General features: G+C 35.3%; 1 non-coding gene across 1 annotated transcript; it reads left to right on the top strand.

Annotated features, from left to right (window-relative positions):
- Positions 1-864: 864 nt before the first annotated feature.
- On the top strand, positions 865-1,003 carry LOC112319368 (U4 spliceosomal RNA). Its single transcript, XR_002976315.1, has one exon. It is a non-coding gene; the product is annotated as a U4 spliceosomal RNA (small nuclear RNA).
- The last annotated feature ends 21,619 nt before the right edge of the window (positions 1,004-22,622 follow it).

Here is a 22,622-nt window from a genome sequence, read left to right as displayed (position 1 = left end):
AGATGATATTTTCTTAGTGTCACAAATAAAATATATCTATTTTTCATTACAACAAAAGCTTATTTATGGCATTTTGGCTTGTGTGTGACCTTTTATCAATTCCCGGGGTTACATTGCAAAGCAATGTTCATAAAGTGGGCAACTGAGATCTCTTACCTACACACCCAATTTCATGCCTCTCACTGGGAAAAGGAGTTCTTCCACAAAATATTTCAATTTAATATCAATAAGTAGGCATTTGTATATATATTACTACTTATTCAAAATACTCCTTACAAAGTATGTAACAGAAATAAGAATTTGTGAATGTCTTTAGAAGATTTATTTGCTCTAATAATTTCCAAAATGCAATATTTCCACAAAATAAATTTAAATCAAAATTAAGTTTGTAAAAATACAGAAACATTACTGTGTACAAAAAAGTGCAAGCCCTGAACGTTTAGACCATGAAGAAACATTTTCTCACTGCACGGTTGCCCTCAGCCCAGGTGATGTACCCTGTCAAGGCACGGTTTTGTCTTCCAGCTTCTCTGCGTGTGTGAGGACAAATGGCAACGCGTGCACAGTGCTGTGAGCCTCTAGAAAGGGTCTAGCATATAGATTTTATCCGATTGTAGCCACTACTCTATAATTTTTCATACAACCCTGGATTTCTCAAAACACATATTTCAGCAACTTTTACCTACTTAATTTGTACCCAAAGCCTCAAATGAAGTGGCTCATTTTACCCCTGTAGCCGTAAAGAATAGATGAAAAGGCAAGTACAACGTCCAACAAAAATCCTATTTTTTTAATGTACATCATGATTCATTCTGAGTGATTAAATAAAATTGAAAAGAAATTTCCCTTTTAAAAAGATCCTTCAGCTTTGCGCAGTGGCAGTATTGTAGCCAATGAGGTTTATCCGAGGCACGATTATTGCTAATTGAAAAAGATCCTTCATTTCTCAAGCTTCACTCATGGTAAAAACTAATGTTTGAAAATATCTCCACCCAATTTGATAAAGGTCAGTACCTATGTTATGCTTCTGTTGATGTTCTAATTTCAGAGAGAGAATTGCTCTTTATCATACAAAGGACTTAACTATGTATATGCTATAACAATTAAACCATTATATTTCTTTGTAAAAGGGTGAAAGGAGCCACTTTTTTTAACCAAAAGTTACTGAAGAGCTTACCTAACCATTACTTGATTATTCTTTCAAATAAATTTCAGCATTTATAAACTGGAAGAATCTTAGTAAATTTGCTAGCATACGTTGCAACACTCACTGTTCAGTTCGAAGCAGTGGCTTTCATTAATAATCTAAGTTGTCCCGAGACACAACAAGCTTCATCCAGTGCCAGGTTATTTAATGATGAGAAAAAGCTAGGACAGGCAATATGTGATAGAGATCCGCAGCATGGCAGAGGCCCCGTGACTACAGACCAAACATGTGTATGGTCAGGAGAGGCAAGTCTGTGTATACGGACCACCTCCCTCTCAGAAACCATCAGCAGTAAGTTCCCTTCAGCATTTATCCATTGCCAGTCACATTGCCGCCTCAGAACTTGCTCTCGTTCTCTGGCAGAGCAGTAGTTTGGCAATCAATTGCAGTAGTTTGGCAATTATAGCTTACTCAATATGCTATCCCTAGGATGAGGCACTTGGTAGTTATGTGCTGTTTTTATGGATTGGGTACACTTCTATAACTTCTTGAGTTTGAGTCACAGAAGGATTCAATTCAGCATCAAATTCTCAGGTGTTTCAGAGATTTGAGGAAACATCACAGACCATCTATGAAGCATTTCTTTCCATATATAAATTGAAAACACAAACAAAATAAATATCTAAGACCCTGAGACATATTTGCTATTTCTACTTCAATTTTTCTCAATTTATTAGGCCCTTAACTTTCTTCAGGCGAGTGCCCATCCACACAACTCACAATAACCCAAAAGATCCTAATTCAGAACAGTTTTCCAACTAAAGCATATCAATAATACCAAATACTCTGTTTCAAAATTCCAATTAGTCATGTACCCTCAATAGCTCATAAGGGAGCCAGATTCATCCTTTTCACAGGTTTTAAAACACTTTATACATTTGTAATAGGAATTGCCTTTTCTGATTATAAAATAATTAAAAGCTAATTGTATTGGGTTGGTCAAAAATTTCATTTGGTTTTTTCTGTACAATGGCTCCAGTAGCACTTAGTTTTCTTTAACTTCATTCCAAACAATTTTGTTAGATTGTATTGTGAAAGCTCTCATATCAGCGTGCATTTAAAAAAAACTTATCAAAATTGGTGAATTTTTGTGTAGACATTTTAATATTGAAGATGGAAGAAAATGGGCAACATTTTTGGCATATTATGCTTTGTTATTTCAAGAAAGGTAAAAAGGCAAGTGAAACACAGAAAAAAGATCTGTGCAGTGTATGGAAAGGTGCTATGACTGCTCAAATGTGTCAAAGGTGGTTTGTGAAGTTTTGTGCTGGACATACTTTTTGGGGGGAGGTAGATATTTGCAGCTATACTATTTATACTTGATGCACTTAATGACTTTCCAGGAACTTTCACTGAAGTGCATGTTAATTCTTTCAGAATATACACCACACTTTCAATAAAAACAATCTCATTCCAGCATTTGGGCTGCAAAAGTTAAGATTTATTACTTTGCCTCTAATTGCCTCTAATCATATAATTTGTGAGGATCCCTAATCACCATGGGGAGATAGCTCTCTTTTTACCTACAGTTTACATTTGTTCTTCTATCTGAATATGTTCTTTTCTCTTACAAAAGTGAATTTTATATCTGAATATTATATCTGAATATGTTTTTTTTTTCTTACATAAGTGAGTTTTAGTAAAGATCTGCATAGGAAAATTCACCAGAAAAATATTTTAAGGACTTTTAAGTACTATAATCTCTTCAAAAGACATGGTTTCAATAAGCTGTTACTTCTTTCACTTTTTGGAAATTAAAGTATTTGCTGAACTGTAAGCATAACTGTTTGGAGGCAATATACCTAATTCAGACCATAAACATTTTCCCAGGGGATCTTTACCATAGGACAGAAATGTTACAACTTTTTATGTCTAAATCATGTGTTATTTCAAGTCATCCCAGATTTAGATTCCAAAACCACACTCAAATCTGAAATGTTTAGACATAAGACATGACTTAAATAAGCATTTTATGTCAAGCTTTTGGAAACCCTTTGGCTGATGGATGGAAAGGAATATCCTAGGCCAAGGAGAAGCAATCCCAGAAGTGAAGAGAAATCCTGGAGTGTGTAGTCAGTATTCTGCTGGAGAAGCTATGTATCTACCCTTGTAGCAGCAGAGAAGTAATCAATGATTGGGTAAGTAATACAATAAAGTTATATGTACTTAAATTCTGCCTTTAGAATATAGAAATTGCCAAAGCTTTGTTTCATTTTTTATTATTTGTGAAATGCACTCTGCTAAAAATAACGCTTATTCTCAACCACTATAGTCTTTTAAGGATGAATTAAAGTACAGAGAAGTTGAGCAACAGGACCAAAGCGATGACTTGTATCCTCGCTCTTGCCTCAGATGGATAACAGATAACTTCAATATGACCCTTAATTCCAATTAGTCCTTCCCACTGTACTTCCAGGGTGTGAAATAAAATCTATTCACTGAACATTGGTTTGAATGATAGAAACTAACAAAGACATGAAACAGCATGAATTTGAGTTTAAAGGTAACTACATTCATATTTTCATGGGTAAGAAATATGACAATACCACATATGATTCAAGCTGATCATTGTTTTAATTCTCTTCAATGCAGATATTTATAAAATAGACCTCTAGAATCAAATACAAGCAAGCTGGCTCTAGGAAAAATATATATTTTACAGTGGACATTTTTCATATAGAAATAATTTGTGTGCACTTAATCAGGACATCACAAACAAGAAAGACTTAAACAGTAAACAGTATTAAGTTCTTGTTTGTTGTCTCAACAATAGAAGCTGTGAGAGCAGCAGTCTGTCATGAGACTTTAACTTTAGTTTCCAAACTTTGTTCTGAAGCAAAAAGAAGTGGCAGTATTCTGAAGTGGGAAAACTAAAATTTTGAAAATCTCAGAAATGGAAACTGTCTATTTTACAGAAACCACCTCTCTCCTGGGTAGAGTCGTGATAGAAGCACTTGCCAAGAAGGATTCCTTGCCATCCCAAGAACATTATCACAGAGAACATAAAGCATCTGCCTACCACACAGACAAAACCAGAGCAGATCTGAAGTAACCAAGAACAGTCTGCAGGCACTCAGGCTCACCTCATCTCACGTTGGTAACATCTGGGGAAAAGAGAACTTCCTTCTCTGCTAAGGAAAGTGTAAGACCCATAGAATATTGGTTGGCTGATTGAGTCATGTGACTTACCCCCAGGAGGTTTGGGAGGGCTGTGTTGACACTCTCCTCTCTAGAGTCCATAGAGAAGAGCATTTCCAAAAGCAGAGAGTGCTGCCATCTCCAGAAGATGGGGAAGGACTTCTGGTGAAACAAAAATCAAGTGATATTCTCCACAAGTGATGTGGGAGACTTGAGCACCACTGGAAGGAAACAGAAATAAACAGTATCTAACTCACTTCTCTTATGCATATTTTAAATATTTAATTATTTTAATTATTATTTAAATTATAAAAATAAATAGAATAAAATGAATATTGTGCCTACTTAAGTAAACTTCGGGGGGAAAAACGATGTATTTTAGGATTGTCTTGGAGATGAAGAACCCAGCCTTACTCAGCCCTAAGTGGGGAGGCATTGTTAAAGGAACTCACTGAGCACTAGATCTATTATGAATGTTCATTGCCCTTGAAGAATGGGTGTCATGAGCCATAGTTTAATAAATAAAGTTGCTGATTTGTTAGCAGTCTGCACGTGGATACTCAGGATAGGATACTCGGGCCTTGCTGGAGATAGCCAGAACAACAACAACAAAAAAATTATGATCATGAGTAAATTTACATTTCATCTACTCCTAAACCTTACCCAAGTTCTATCTATGGCTGCTGTTTTTAAAATATTTTGTAGCAATATGCTCAATTCATTTTTTTCATATAAAATTTTACTCAGAAGTTCAATATATATAAGTAAAAGCAAAGATATTTGAGTTGAGTGTGGTAGGGAAGGAAGCACTGTCCCACTTTCCTAGCCCACCTTCCTCCTGCCACCAGCCCTGAGGCTTGTGCGTGGAGGTGGAGCTTCAAGGAAAGCAACTGGAAATCCAGTGTACCAGGGGACAGAGTCAGTCTCGCAGCAAAGGAAGGAGCAGGACTTACAGATACTGAAATGGTTGCCCTGCCTTATATCCATTTCTAGTCTGATGATTTCGTTTTAAGAATAATTTTTAAAGGTGGACAATTTAGCCGAAATTCCCTCAAACACTAATCATATCATTACAAATCAAGCAGAAGAGAAAATCCATACTCAAACTTCAGAACAAAGCACAGAGTATGTGGAGAACATTGCTGTTGTTAACAGTGGATACTATACAATGGAAGGCTTGGATGAGCCAAACCTTGGACACCAAATCCAGTCCTCCAAAGGAAGACAGCTCTCTTAGTAACACAAACACATTACAGGGCCTAAAGGGATTTTGAAATCTCTGCAGAGGGAATGCAAACAAAAAGTTTAAGGAGGTTAATGAAAGATTTGGAAAACAATTAAGTGAACCGATTGAAGAATAAAATTTCAAATAGCTTTCTGGTAGAGAAATAAAACAAAATAAGTTGTTGAGTTTAAATTAAAAAGAGGGAGAAAATTTATCATAGTACAATATGGCCCAGAATAATCAGAGATCATTTCTTATACTCCTAAAAAATACAAGTATCAATTCCTTTTTTCATTATGCAGTCTGAGAATTAAAGTATATACCCAGTGGCAATTCCTACAAACCACAGGTAAAGCCCTGTAACTTGAAGAGAGCTTTAGAAAAGTTGTTATAACGGTGTCTTCTTCAAAATACACAAGGGAGTAACTTAATACTCTTATAACCTTATATCAACTTGGCAGTGTCATCTAATCCATCCATTCCTTTTAAAGCAAAATTATATCATCCCATGAAATTGTCATTTATTCCACTGGAAATGCTTTGAATCAAAGAATCTATGACAGTTCCATTTTTAATTTTTTGAGGAAATTCCATACTGTTTTCCACAGTGGCTGTACCTGTTTGCATTCCCATCAACAGTGCACTAGGGTTCCCTCTTCTCCACATCCTCACCAGCACTTCTTGTTTGTTGATTTGTTGATGGTAGCCATTCTGACAAGTGGAGATGGTATCTCATTGTGGTTTTAATTTGCATCTCTCTGGCTAGTGATGTTGAGCATCTTTTCACATGTCTATGGGCCCTCTCTATGTCCTCCTTGGAGAAGTGTCTATTCAGGTCCTTTGCCCATTTTTTCATTGGATTGTTTGTCTTCCTGGTGGAGTCATATGAGTTCTTTATATATTTGGAGAGTAGACCCTTGTCTAATGTATCATTAGCAAATATGTTCTCTCATATAGTCTGTTCCCTTTTCATTTTGGTGATGGATTCTTTAGCCATGCAGAAGTTTTTAATTTGATATAGTCCCATTTATTTATTATTACCTTTCTCTCCCTTGCCCTAGGAGATATATTGGCAAAAATGTTGCTATGTGGTTCCACTGCTGGGAATATACCCTAAGAATCCTGAAACACCAATTCAAAAGAACTTATACACCCCTATTTCATAACAGCACTATTTACAATAGCCAAGAGCTTAAGTGCCCATCATCAGATGAGTGGATTAAAAAAGTGTTGTACATTTACACAATGGAATACTACACAGGAGAAAGAAAAAAGGAACTCCTACCTTTTGCAACAGCATGGATGGACCTGGAGACTATTATGCTAAATGAAATAAGCCAATCAGCGAAAGAAAATACCATATGATGTCACTTACAAGAGGAATCTAATGAACAAAATAACAAGCAAAACAGAACCAGAGACATGGAAACATGGAACAGACTGGCAGTAACCAGAGGGGAGTGGGTAGGGAGATAATGGTGGAAAGAAGGGTAAGGGACTAGTCAAAGAACATGTATGAATGACCCACAGACAGGGACAATAGTGTGGGGATTGACTGTGAGAGCAGGGGGGTGAGCTGGGTGGGGGAGGGCAAAGGGGGAAAGTTGGGACAACTGTAATAGAATAACAGTAAAAAAGTTTTACTTACACAGAAAAAATAAAGGTCTCCATGACAAAGAACTTAAATGGTTTCATTCATCCAGTCAGCAAACAGATCCCAGGTGATGCTGACACCTATCCTGACCTTAGGGACACCCAGTTAATGTGATATAAACTCCATAGAGGATGTATAGTCTAGTGGGGTAAACAAATAATGAGTTACTTTTATAATATTCTGAGAAGGAGTTAAGACATATCTTTGGAACTGTGAGATTGGCAGTTAGTTATTCTAGAAGAGAATATTCAAGTAAGGGTCTACCATCTAAACTGAGACCTGACACACCAGTTTGCTAGGTGAGAATGCAACTAAGGGTTGTGACAGTGGGAGGAGGCCAAACACACAAAATCCTAAAGACAAAGGAGGAAGTGGCGGAGCAGGGGCTCGGGAACAGCTCCGTGTGACTATAGAGAGGGGGTATGTTAAGATACCAGTTGGTGGGATAAGCAGAATCTAAATAATGAAAGGCCTTGAATATCACTTTGGGGATTTGGAACATTATCATGCAAGCAATGAGAGAGCAATAACGTTTTTACACAGAAAATAAATCTGATCACATCTGAGTATAAGAAAGATTAGTCTGATTGGGTATGAAGCATGTGTTAAAGATGGGTAAGACCAGAGGGCAAGGAGAGTAGCTAAGGGGCTATTGCAGGAATTACACAGGGATAGGATTCAAATTCAGGTCAGACTAAAGCAAGATAGCAGAGGTGAGGATAGAGAAAACTGCCCTGATCCCACTGTTCTTTATGAAACATAACAGATAGACTTCACAACACATAGGGTGGGAGGATAAGAAAAAGGAACTTGGTGCTTTCTGGACTTTGGAATTGGGTGTCCTTAGATGGAGAACACAGAAGGAGACACACTGGGTAAAAGATGATGAGTTGAGTTTTTAATATTTTAAAATTAGGGTTCCTGTGATTCATCTAGCAGGGAATTTTTATTCTTATACTTTTCTCTCTTATTAGAAGTGTCTATACTGTAGGAAGTGGGGCAGAAGGAATAAAAGAATATATAATGAAGACAAAGGGTGACAAAAAACAGAGGACAATTGGAAAACAAAACACTGAACCAGAAATGCAAAGGAGACATTTCTCAGCGAAAGATAACTACATAATCATACTAACATGTGTTATTATTTTTCTACAGTTATAAGATCAAAGAAACAAGAGTTTGTTTATAATCAGACTGCTAATTCAAACTATTCTATAGGGAGAGAAACCGTGTCACATTAATACAAGTATTTGAGTCTGTGTAGAGTTTTATTTTGCTATAAATTAATACAGTATTTAGAATTATACTTCAGTCTCTGGAGAATCTAGTTACTCTGTTAACATCTTTTAATCTTTTCAACTCTGTGATACTAACAAAAGCCAAGTCCCTTGGTCTGGGAGATTGAGAACAAGATTTTGAAAAGTTTTGAACTTATCAGAGACTTTTGTTAAACAGCCAGTTGGTGTCTTCTGAGAATCCATGGGCTTTACAACACTTGTTTTTCTACCTTAAACAGTTTGAACTAGACCTCCCATTTTTTAGATCAGGACGTATTTTTTGCTTCTCTCCAACTTCCTTGTCTGTGATACTGGGAATCATTCATTTTTTAATAGTCCATATGGAATTGGTGGTCTAAGATGCAGGGAATAGTTCTCAAAGTCATAACCTCGGTGCCTTTGGGTTTGCTCATAACTCTTGAGAAAAAGCTGAGTACAAAAACATAACCAGACAAAATTAAATGTGAAATATCGGAGGCAGGAGAAAGTTGGTCCCTCTGAGGCAAACCTCTCACTTAGAAGTTCCTGTAATCAGGGGCAGATTTACTGTGAGGTTAATGAAGCTTAACTTTAGAGCACCTCACTTAGACAAGGCCTTTACAAGGCGCCAGGGGGTTCCCTTGCAATGCATTCAGATAATCCCTGGTTTTTCTAAATTTTTCAGAAAATGAGATATTTTAACAGAAATTGGTTAGGCTGCTGTCTCTTTCCACTTTCACTCCCTCTTCATCACATATCCCCTGGAGCCAGGTAGCAATGGAGTGACCATGGACAATTTAGAATCTGGCTAAGGGAAAGCTGAGTGGTAGATATATTTTCTTGGGTCTGCTACAAATATTTGTTTCAGTTTATTCCCTGTATAATTAAGTTGTTGCTTACTCACCAGGTAGGCATCATTTTAATGTCTGTGATCATAATGTGATATGAACATGCCTTATAATTCTCAGAATAGGACATTTGTAAGTATTCTAAGAATAGGACTATTTGTAAGTATAGGATATCAATAAGATTTGAAATGTATGAAGCAAGAAACTAGTATGCAGGAAAATTTTTGTAATTATCAGACATGTAAATTATAAGAAGAAAAGTCAGTTCTTATTGACACTCATCAAAATGGAAGTTCTATTCCTTCAGGAATATTCTCAATAATGTGGCATATATAATTATCAACACAACATAGTGTTTTACAGACATCTCTCAAAATAAAATTTATTAGAATTCTTGTGTTTGTAGTGCACAGATGAAGAGCAGTACTACGAATAGTTAGTGTAGCCCATTGTAAAATTTCTATAGACTGCATCCTAGCTATTGATAATAATAAAAAATAATCAGCCATGGTAGAAAAGTAGCTAAATTATCTTTCAGCATTTTCTATAAAGAATGCTACATAATTATTTGTCATATAATGAGGTAATCAAAGAACATTCAACTAACTATACAAAGAACAGTATTGCAGAACTTTTTGAGGCAGTTTATTAATATAGTAAGTTATTTTCTTGATTTTTAAATATTTGTATTATGTAATTTTTAAATTTTTAAGCTGTGGTTTATTTTTTATCCCATATGAATGTTCACAGTTACATCTAATTTTGTATTTAAATTTTGTGTTCCTTTCATTAAAGAAGGCTTCCAAACAGCTGTATAATCTTCAGGCAAGAAAAAACGGATCTAACCCTGCAAGTAATATAAAAATTAGTCTCTTAAAATACAAAGGAAAAGATAGAATCTACTCTATACACACAATACTATCATCTTACATGTCGTGTATATGGAGAAGGCTCTTTCATATCCAGAAAATGAAAAAATATATAGAAATATTCAGTTTAAATGTATTGACCAATGTAACAACATAAGGTTCAATCAACTCCACCTAATTTTCTTCAACTTTCTCATCCAGATTACCCTTTTTGAAGTGTTTTTTTTTAATAAAAGGAAAGATGAATAAAACTCTATTTGGATATTCCCCAGAATTATAGTCACTTTTATAAGGTAAAAAGGACACTAAGGCACGTGACTCATTTGAAGGTGATCAGTGGTATAATAACAAAAGAAATCCCATTTAGACACAGGTAAGGTAGCTGTCCTGCATGGTTCCCAAAAGCATAATAAATAAATGGAACTATCAAATTAGAAATGACTAATTAAAGTTGCTCTCCAATTCTACATCTGGGAAGATCAGGAAAGCACAAACTGATATAGCTAGTAATATTTATTTTCTCTAGATAAGAGCCCAAGTTCTGTAATAAAATTTAATAACAAATATAACTACCAACACGATAATATTAAAATATAAGTGTGTTTGGTATATCTTCGTGAACGGGGTGTCATACAAATAAAGTGCTCAGAGAGAACATAGACTCCTACTGCTAAAAAAAAGACAGTGAGAAAAGAAAGATGGTTCAGTCATGGAGAGTAAAGCAAGAAGTGAAGAGAGAGACGGAGTAAGGGAATGACAGAAGAAAGGAAGGCAGCATTGCTGAGTACTTGTATGTCCTCCACCTATATTAACATCTCTTAAAGATCACTTAACAGTCAGAAACTTTGTGTGGTAATTATTATAATAATTATTTTATAGACTAAAAATTGAATCACACAGAATCACAATAATTTGAAAAGGAACACAGAGCTTTGAGAGACAAAACTTGAATTCCCAACCAGATCTGTCTGACTCCAGGTCCCACACTCTTTCTACTCTCATAGCTCTAATATATAATTTATATGTATATAATTATATATAATTTACATTTTATACTATATTTATATAAATATTTGCATTAAATATAAATATATTTAAATATGTAATATTTTGAAACATTATATATAATGCTTTAAATATGTGTGTGTGTGTATAATACTTACACAGGGTTGGCTAGACTTTGTAATAACAACAATAATACTATATAAAACTATATATATGTATATATGTATTTATAGTGTCACTATGTGCAAGTGAGAACTCCAAGTAAGCACTTGCCACATTTTCTCATTTTAATCCTCCTAACAACTGTGTGTAGAAGGTACTATTATTTCACTTTGATCAAAAAGGACATTTGTAGCATGAAATTCTGCTCCCTAGTTTTCTCTAACTTGTCCCATTGGATGATCTCAACTAAATAATATTAAGATTCTTTATCTGTTCTGGCAATGATGGGGTGAGGGAGGAGATTAAAAGATATCTCAAAGGGAAAGATAAATCTCTGAGAGTCATAGAGACTCTCTATATTTATTTTCTTTAGCATTGTAAAAGCAATTCTGTTTTTGAACTATATTCCTTTTCCTCCTGCAGCATTTCAAGTCAGGAGCACTGATAAAATTTAATCAATATTCTTAGAAAAGTCCCAGTATTTTAGTTAACAACAATTGCCAAAGAAAGCCTTTGCTTTTAAGGTTCATCCTTGAAATGATAAGAATTAATAAAAGCATACTTGATTCTCAGCAGGATGAAACATATGTATCATTCTCATAACATGAAATACGTTCTTTAATACTATCTCCAATCCATTTCACGTAGACCCTGAAAAGTTCTCTATTTTTATTTTTTTAAAAAAGACTGAGGTCTTAAATGTGGCTACTAGGACTTTCCAGTTAAAATACTGCAGATGGAATATATGCCTTTATCATCAACACCTCCAAAACCCTACTACAGTTATAACAAAGGAATTTATAGTATGCTAGTATACAAATATAATGAGAAAGAGAGTAAATCTCAGAAAACAAAAGATTTAACAAAAAAAATAATAGCCCATCAGTAACTTACTGCACAGAGCAGAAAACAATGTTACTTATGAATGAAGAGTGTGAAAGCTGAGAAATTAGAAAATGCCCATCTCAGGAACCTGGAAAATCTCAAGATTTGGAGGCTCAAAGAATATAAGAATTGTAGCATCTATCACTGGAAGCTGAAATACTGCATAGGTTCAGACATAAGAATTGTCTAAGATCTTTATAGAGTACAGTTAGCCCCTAAATCACTTGGGGACAGCCAAGCAATTCTTCCCCAGGAAGGGAAGCTTCGCCATTTACTGTCTAGTGAGGCTGAACTGAATGCCTCTTGATTTAAGACAGTAGGAAAAGCTAAAAGAAAGGTACCAGAAACCAAAACTGGGAAACTGAACAAAAGATTATGTATGGGAGGTAAGACCACTGGGGATCCCAGAAACTTGGGATGAGATTGAGGGTATTCTACTAAGGGAAAGTGACTATGACAGAGAGAAAAATCAAGAGATACTAATAATGGTGGATCCCTTAATAAAATGACCAGTTCCAGATGGATCAGTAAAATCTAGCAGTCAACAAGTAGTGCCCTTGCTACAGAGTTTGTGTCAGAATTTTAGAGTTTCACTCTGAAATATGAAAAAAGCTAAGAATCATCTCAAAATTGAGGAAAGACTATATTATTATTATATGCAGATACCAAAACAAACAAGTAACCAGAGCCAACAGGGACTATGATGAGATCAAAAGAAAACTTCAAATATACTGTAAGTTCAAATATTAGGTATATATTTAATATAAATAATTTATAAATTATACCTATTTACTTATATATATACTCTAGTAACCATTTTATTTCAAATATACTGTAATTAATATATACTACATCTATTTAAAAGTGATGCTTTTAAAAAGAAAGATTCCAGAAATAAGAATTCTCAGGTATTAAAAAGATGATTACAAACACATTTTTAATTCAAAAAAGTTGTTAAAATCCTTCATAATGTAGTTTTAAGACATAAGATGAAAAATAAACAAGAAGAGATAAGAACATTTGTGTCAGTCTACATTATTTGTCATCAAATTTAAAAGAAATTCCACCCTGAGAAAAGAGAATATGTAGGGGAACATTCTCAAATAAAAACATTAAAAAATTTCCAGAACTGAAGTACATGAACATTCAAATTAAATGAGACAAAACAGAATAGATATATACTGTTGTCACCAAGTAACAGCATCAAATTTTTGAGAACTCCAGAGATCATTAGAAGGTTTAAAAGCAATGAAGGACAAAAATGTAAATGCAAAGACTGGGAATCCTAACTTCTTAATGGCAACTTTGGAAGGTTGAAAATAATAAAGCCTTCAAAATTCTGAGTCTAAATGATTTCCAACCTAGTATTCTATACCTAGTCAGATTATTGATTAAGTTTTAGAGAAGGACAAAGATATTTTCAAATATACAAGCTGTCAAAATTTTACCCCAACACACCTCTTTTAATACACTACAAGATGATGTGAGTACCACCAAAAGTAGGGAATAAGTCAAGAAGTTAAAAAATGGAGAATGAGGCAAACAGGAAATCCAAAAGAGAAAAGAGGTAAAAGGAAAGATTCTAGGAGGATAGCTGTGTTACATCCTGTTTTGAGTGGAGTACAGAGATAGAGAGCTAAAGGATGGACACTTTAGGAAAAGAATAGAACTGCTATGTATAGATATGAATATATTGGAAGATTTACAGTTATGTTTGCAAGTTTTGGTGTAGTTTATGAGTCAATTATTAATAGGTATATTAAAAATTGACAAAATTTAGAGTTATGCCAAAAAAATCAGAGAATTGTATAGGATAGCAAAAGATATTTTAGTGTACTATATAACCAGCTCAATAATGCTTATATAGCCATTATAATATATGCACCGCATACTTACCCCAAATTGGATGTAATTATATCAGGAAGATGAGGGGGAGAAGTGTGTGTGAGAGGAAGTTGGTACAAAAAGTAAAATATAATACAAAAGTGAAAAACAATTATGATACAGCATTAGAAGCATATTATTCCAAAATACAGAGATAAATAATAAAAGAGACCCTGCTTCCTGGAAACAGAATCTCTAGACAAAAACAAAGTAGGAAAATAGATGACTATTTCTGCCATAAGATAAATCTTGCAATGCTTTTTGACTTTCAGAAAAGTTTTTGCAGATGACATGATACTATACATAGAGAACTCTAAAGATTCTACCCTAAAGAATTTTTTCATAATTTTTGAAAAAATCATGCCATTGATGAAAAAAACTGAAGAAGATATAAATAAGTAGAAGCATATACCATGCTCATCAATAAAAAGAAGTAACATTGTTAAAATGTCCATACTACTTAAAGCAATCTACTGAATCAATGCACTATCAAAATACCAATGACATTTTCTACAGAACCACAACAAATTATCATAAAATTTATATGGAACCACAAAAGGCTCCAAATAGTCCACAGCAATCTTGTGGAGGAACAAAGTTCAGGGTATCATGCTACCTGATATCAAAGTGTTTATACTATAAGTCTATAGTAATCAAAACAGCACGGTACTAACATAAAAACAAATGTATAAATTAATGGAAAAGAACAAAGAGCCCAGACATAAACCCATGCCAATATGGTCAACTAACATATGACAAAAGAAGAAAGAACATACAATGGGGTAAAGACCATCTATTCAATAAATGGTATTAAGAAAATTGGACAGATACATACAAAAAATGAAACTAGTTCATCTTCTTACATCATATACAACAATAAACTCAAAATGGATTAAAGACTTAAATGTAACACTCAAAACCATACAACTCTTAGAAGAAAACACTGGTAAACTCTCTGTCATTTCTATTAGTAATATTTTTATGATATATCACCTTGGTAAAAAAATAAACAAATGGGATACCTCCAACTACAAAGTTTTTGCACAGCAAAGGAAAATATCAACAAAACAAAAAGACAACCTATAGGAGGGGGGGAATATATTTGCCAATGATATATCCAATAAAGATTTAATACCCAAAATTTCTAAAGAACTCATATAACTCAACACCAAAAAAAAAAAAAATGGGCAGAATTCCTGAAAAGAAATTTCTCCAAAGAAGAGATACAGATGGCCAACAGACATATAAAAAAGATACTCAACATCACTAATCAGAGAAATGCAAATGAAAAACACAATGAAATATTGCCTCATACCTGTCAAAATGGCTATCATTATTAAATCAACAAACAACAAGTTTGGGCTAGGATATGGAGAAAAGGGAACCCTCATGCACTGTAGGTAGGATTGCATATTGGTGCAGCCACTGTGGAGAACAGTATGGAGGTTCCTCAAAAAATAAAAACTAGAACTACCTCATGAACCAGCAATTCTACTCCTGGGTATATATCCAAAGAAATCCAGAATACTAACTCAAAAAGATATATGCACTCCTATGTTCACTGCGGCATTGTTTACAATAGCCATGATATTGAAGCAAGCCAAGTGCCCATTATAGACAAATGGATAAAGAAGATGTGGTACATATGTACAACTGAATAATACTTGGTCATAAAAAGGAATGAATCTTATCATTTGTGACAACATGGACGGACCTAGAGGGTATTTATGCTAAGTGATATAAGTTAGACAGAGAATGACAAATATTCTATATATGGAATCTAAAGAACAAAATAAACAAAACAGAAACAGACCCATACATAGAAAGAATAAACTAAGGGCTGCCAGATGGGAGAGCTGTTGGGTGCTGGGTGAAATCTGGAGAGCATTATGCTAAGTGAAATATGCCAGGTTGTGAAAGACAAATACCATATGATCTCACCTATAAGTGGAACTTAACCAACAAAACAAACAAGCAAGCAAAATATATCCAGAGATATTGAAATAAAGAACAAACTAACAGTAACCAGAGGGCAGAGGGGAGGGGATAACAGGGGAAAGGAGGAAAGGTCGTCAAGGAACACGTATAAAGGACAAATGGAGAAAGACAAAGTGGGTAGGATCATGGGTGAGGGGGGGAATGGCTGGGGTGAAAGGGACTGGTGGGGGGAAAATGGAGACAACTGTACTTGAACAACAGTAAAAAAAGAGGAAAAAAGTTGAAGGGATTAAAAACTACAAATTGGTAGTTACAAAATAGTCACCAATAAGTAAAATACAACATAGGAAATGTCAATAATATTGTAATAATTATGTATGGTGCCAAGGGTATTAAAATTAGCAGAGGGATCACTTCATTAATTGTATGGCTGTCTAACCACTATGCTGTATTCCTGAAACTAATATAAAATAATATTGAATGTCAGCTGTAATTTAAAAATAAAATTAAAAAAAAACTACAAGTATTACTTTGATAAACATTCAAAAGCTAAAAATCCTAAGTGTACAAAGGAATAGGACTGTTGTGTAAGCTGTGGGGAACCATGCCACTGTTCATAGTCTTATTTTAGTTGAAATGTGGCCCTTTTTGGGGAATCCCATTTTCCATTTCATGTCTAAGGCCCCATATACCTCAATGCCTGGGAGCGACTTATCTGTTCTCCCTGCTCTTCATTGCTGGTTTCAAGTCTTTTCTCCACTCTCCTCTTTCTAAACTCCAGCTCTTTTGATGCTGATTTCTTATAGCAACAGCCACCCCTACTTCCCTTTGTCGTTATAATCTATATACCTCCTTGTCATCCTTCTTCATTACTGAAGACTTTTGCTCCCATTTGACACTTACTTAAATTATATACATTTTATTAATGTAAATTATGCCTCAATTGAGTTGATTTAAAAATTTTAAAGGGGGAAAAGTCAGTGTTACCAGCTCCTAGGGCCAATCCAATCATCAATCAGGTGACAATATCTAGGGACATTACAGGTGACAACAAAAAGAAGTTTGATGTAAAGTTTAGTACTGAAGTATAGTTTGATGTGAAAAATGGCAGGAAGATACAAGTCAGGAGAAACATGCGGATTTCAAGTCAGAAAGCAAGAGATCAATGAGTATTGCGAACAAAACATCAACTTCTCTCTCTCTCTCACACACACACACAAAGAAAAAGGAAAAATGTATTGAATAGAGACATGTCATTCATGTGTCTAGCACAAAGAAAACAGCACATTTGGTAAGAGTACATTTAAGACAATAAACCCTAAATTAGAGCTTTGGATGAATCACCTCAGTCATCCTATTTGTCTCGTGTTATTCACATAAAAAAAATAGAAGTCTGGTACCATTTTTACATGAGTAATATTTTTTAAAAAATCAAATGAGATCTAAGAACAGATAATTTTTTAAAAGTATATTAAAAAAATAACAAAATTTCTCCATGTTCTCCAGTCTCTACTAAATTACAACAAACTGATACCTCCACAAGGGCAAGGTTCAAGAAAGAGATATCGTTTCAAAGATGAGAGGACATAGAGACAAAGGTGAAGAAGAAACTGGCTGAGCTCTATAAAGAAAGGAAAGCATAATGCAGAAGCATCGCCAGGAACAAAAATAGGTTTTAATCAACTTAAAATAGAAAATAACATAACTGAAATCCAGGAAGAGATGTCATGGGTTGGCTTGAGAAGATAAGATTAATTAATTATAATAGAAAGGAACAAAGATTTGTGGGAAAATAGATAGCCTTTTTCTAGAAAATGACCTCAAATGAAACCCAAAATATTTATATTTGTTACTCCTAAAAAAGGACAACTTCTTAAGTGAAGATTGTGAAATGTATTTTGTAAGAGAATCTCCCTGGGATATGAGTACAGCATAGCATCCTAGGAAAAAACTGGCAGAAACTGATCAATTCCAAGATACATCCTGGTGAATTTACTGAACTTCAATTGTAAGAAAAGAATCATATAGATCTTCAGGTAGATAAACCACACCCTTAGCAAGAAGGAAATAAACAGACTGTCTCTTACATTCCAGAGCAACACTCCAGGTAGGTGGAGAGTAAAGGGCAATCTCCAAAGTTCTGAGGAAAAGATAATCAAACCCAAAAATTCTGTGTCTGGCCAAGCTGTCCTTCAACTATAAAGAAAATGGACATTTTCAAATAGGGCTGCAGACACTGTAGCACCCATGACTTCTTTCATAAAACTACTGGCTAATAAAATACAGCCAAGAAAGAATAAAGTAAAATGAAGAAACCAAGAAAAACAAACTAAAAACATTAAGTGAAAGCTACACATATGTGGAGATTATACAGACATTAGAGAATAAAATAATAATGCTATTTTGAGTTCAATGCTTGAAATAATCCTTGAAACCAAGTATAGGCTACATGACAATATAGATGAAATTATCAAACTCTTTGACCGTCTTCAGCTGAGATGATATTTAATGCTTTTCTATCCATGTTTCTACCCAATGGAAGATTACCTTTTGAAGTCTACCAGACTATGATCCCCTGTTCCAAATTCTGCCAGCTCCCCAACCCCACCCTGACGTCCCTATAGCTATATACCTCTCTCTGTCCTATGTGGCCCTATCTCACAGCCATAGCTGAGTGAACATGAATGCATAATTATCTCTATTCAGCCAATCAGGTCTTCTCACCTGTGGGCTGGGATTGGTGGGACACAGATACTGGAGCTGAAGATATGTAACGCCTGAATTCACACTGTGGCCAAACAGAATTCTCATCTACAGAGAGAAATAAATGAAATGATACAGAGAAGGGAGATTGGCTTAGTTGAAATGAAAGAAGTGGTTGTTAAGTTCATGTTTTATTCCTTCCTAAAGCCTAATATGCTTTCTGCCTTAGGTTTCCATAAAATATGTATGTACATTTATAATAATTTCTACTCTTTAACTTGAACTGCTTTGAATGGGTTTCAGCCATTTACAGCCAACAGCTTTAAAGGCCACAAAAACTAGTAAAGGAAATGAAGTTACAATTAACAAATACACATTAATAGACACATAAAACTAGATGAACTGAGGTAAAGTACAGGTTGAGGGCAATGATGATTCCTCTATCAAAGAATAGGAAATCGGCAATTTCTGCTTGGCAATAACAAAACAGTTCAGCTATTATCTGTTATTCCTGAAAAGTCAGGCCGTATTTTCACACAAAGTGAGGCTTAAAAGGTTGTCACAGCCAAGTTAAAGGTAACAGAGTATGTAGATTGCACCTCTTTTTCTACACATAGCTACAAAGTAAGCAACAGAGGCAGGTTTGAGAAAAAAAATTCCATATCTGGAGGCAGAAAGGAAAGCGGGGGCAGTACCTTAAGACTGCTGTGCTCCAGATCAAGAAATCATGTGTCTTGCAAAATGCAGCATCCAAGTTATTCGAACGATTGTAAATCTACAGCTAAGGCTGATTGATGTTCTGGTTGGCTGGGGGTGAGGGTGGGGAGTGTTGAGGGGCAAGAAGCATCCCAACACTGAGATTGGTAATAAGTGTAATTAGCCAGATGCTTACAAGGGAATCATTATACAGGTCCCTTTAAAAATTCCCCTACTGTGTGCCATACTCTAGCACCAACTAACAAGTAAATAAGCAAATACCTTAAAAGCTAGACTGGATTTCATGACATGGAAAGAACCCACACACATGAGTATGTTCAAGAAATTTGCCCTGCTGGCTTTTGTTTCTTGTTTCTAGGCCTTAAGCAGATAAATTGGAGTCTCAGAATCCCAGGAAGGGATGTTGATAATAATGAGAAACCCATCTCTGACACTTCAGCCAGGGAAATCCACAGGATACCATAATGCAACAAGTTGTCTGGCTTGGTTTACTGCAAACAGAGCTCCCCTTAACCAAATAATATCAGCAAGGATTTCACCAATGTCTCATAATGTTAACTCTAGAAAATAGTACAAAGAAAAGGGAAAAATATAGCTCTCAACCTGATCGACGGAACATGAATGACCCAAACCACATAACTACAAGAATGCTGGCAGAGCCAGTCTTGTTACCTACAGCTTATGGACAGCCCCTGTAGAGATCCCACCCCATCCTCAGGTGACTCTGCAGAACATCTGCACCAGTGAGCAGAGCCTGGGGCAGCTAGAATTATTAACTAGGGAACTCTGCAGAAAAGGAAATGCATCAACAGACTCAACAGCCCATGAGATTAACTGGTGGGTTTCTCTCCCTCCGATTACAGCACAGGTGTCAAACTCATTTTCACTGGGGGCCACATCAGCCTCACTGTTGCCTTCAAAGGGCCGAATGTAATTTTAGGACTGTATAAATGTAACTACTCCTTAACAGTTAAGTGAGTGCTCGGCACAGCTGCTGGGTAGAAACAAGGTGCTGGGCCAGATAAAACAAGGTGGAGGACCGGATTCTGCCCGAGGCCTTGTGTTTGCCACCTGTGGATTACAGCATGCCTTCTCTTGGTTTCCAAGGTATTCCAGAGGAAAGAAATTTTGATACCACAATGTGATAAGATACAACACAAAGTACATTAAATAAACTACACTATTTATTCAATTCTATTTTATCTCTGATGATGTGAAAATTTTAGATTTTTGTCAATAAGTGCTAAAAACAGAGAAACATTGAGTGTCATCTTGTGGAGGGACTGATCAATACCCTCTCAGGGTGGCACTCCACCGATCATTTTAGTCACACTGCAGCTGTGACCTTCTCACGGCAGTCACTGGCCACAAGAGGTTGAAAACACAAAAGGCCAGAGGCAGCAAAGGATAAAGAGAAAGCAAAGCTGTTTCCATGATATAAGTAGTCAAGAACAAGAATTTTGCAGAGTATTATGGAGAGAAATAAAAACTCTTTGGTAAGGCAATGATAAAGACTCAAATTCAAATGAATCCTGAGCAAAGACTAGAAATTTTATGCAAATTGTAGTCACATCATAACATCCTGGAGCAACTGACAAGAACAGGATGGGTCACAGAAAATGGTCAGTAGAACCTGGAAGAAGAAACATGAAAATTAAAGGTGAACGAACCACTCCTTTGTCCACAGTCTCTGATGATGAGACACAAATGGAAGTGTTATGACAGCACCCAGTGCCGAGAATTCATAAGTGCAGTATATAAATTAAACAAGTTTGCGATCCAGTACCACTATATGTAGCTCTTGAAGCATGGAATAGAAGATAGTCTTTTTATTGTTTCATAAAATATTGACTTTAACAACCCCCTCCTATATACATCAACATTCTGACCCTTAGAAGAGACAAACGTATGAGCAAATAAATTTGGTTTTTAACAAGGCTTGTTGTCTGGATAGGCGATAAATCATTTGAAAACATAAAATTTTCATTAAAAATGGATTTTTGTTTAGATAAATATGCCCAACAACATTGCTCTGGATTTTCTAGACATTAGTAAGACAAATCTTACCTGATCTATTGAGGTATAAATACTGGAAAAGGAGACAATGTTATTATTTGTAGAAAATGCTGGTAAAAGAACTTACTAATGCAACATTTCAGAGGTATAATTTGGCAGTATGGAAAAAACTTTAAAATATTCATTATCATTGACACAATCACAGTTCTAGAAATTTACTGTATGTAAATAACCAGAGATGTGAGTAAATATTTGTGTTAAGGATGTTCATCGCAGCTTTATTTCTCTAGTTAGGAAAAAATAGAAACACCCTTTATGGCCAACCATGGAATCAATTTGTAATAAACTTATAAAATGAGGTGGGAGATATCATGATATTATAAATTATGTGGACTCAATTTAACAGATAATGAATCTGCTGGGAAAAGCCACTGGCCACAGTCCCCCTCAAGCTCCCTGCATGTCCATGCCCAGTTTGCCCAGTTCCAAGATCTAACTTCCTCTGACCTAGTAAGGCTGTTCCTAGTAATAGGAAACTAAGTCAGTCTAGGTGACTACAGCATGACTGCCACGAGACTGCTCAAGAGGGACATGCTCATTCCCAGGTGCCAATTCCTGTGTGCATGGCTGTCATTCAGGCCATCACATAACCCCATGAGACTTAGGGTCAGGGGAACTCCATTATCATGCAGATGCTCCTACTTCTTCATCTGCTGGTTCCAGTCACCTCACTTCTTTGTGTTCTGCTTTATGTTCTTTAAATGTGGGGTAATAATAATACATACCTTCTATGATATTTGTGGAGTAAGTGAGGTATTAAGTGAGGATTATGTGAGGTAAAACACTGAGAACAGAGCCTGGCACATAATAATGCCCCCAAAGTATTTAGTAATCATTATCATTATTATCAACACCTGCCTTATCATAATTAGAATGGTGATATAATCATATTATATATAACCATAATCATATAACCATAAAATTTCTCAAATTTTCTAAATAAAACAGCAAGTTATAAAATTATGAGCACAAATGGGGAAAGTTAAGAACTGTTGAATCTGAGTAGACAGTATACAAGAGAGTTCTTTGCACTAATCTTGCAAATTCTGTTTATA

Source organism: Desmodus rotundus, chromosome 11 (genome assembly GCF_022682495.2).
Source record: "Desmodus rotundus isolate HL8 chromosome 11, HLdesRot8A.1, whole genome shotgun sequence".
NCBI lineage: Eukaryota > Metazoa > Chordata > Mammalia > Chiroptera > Phyllostomidae > Desmodus > Desmodus rotundus.
The sequence above is the reverse complement of the archived record's forward strand: the minus strand, read 5'-3'. Positions and strand labels throughout refer to the sequence as shown.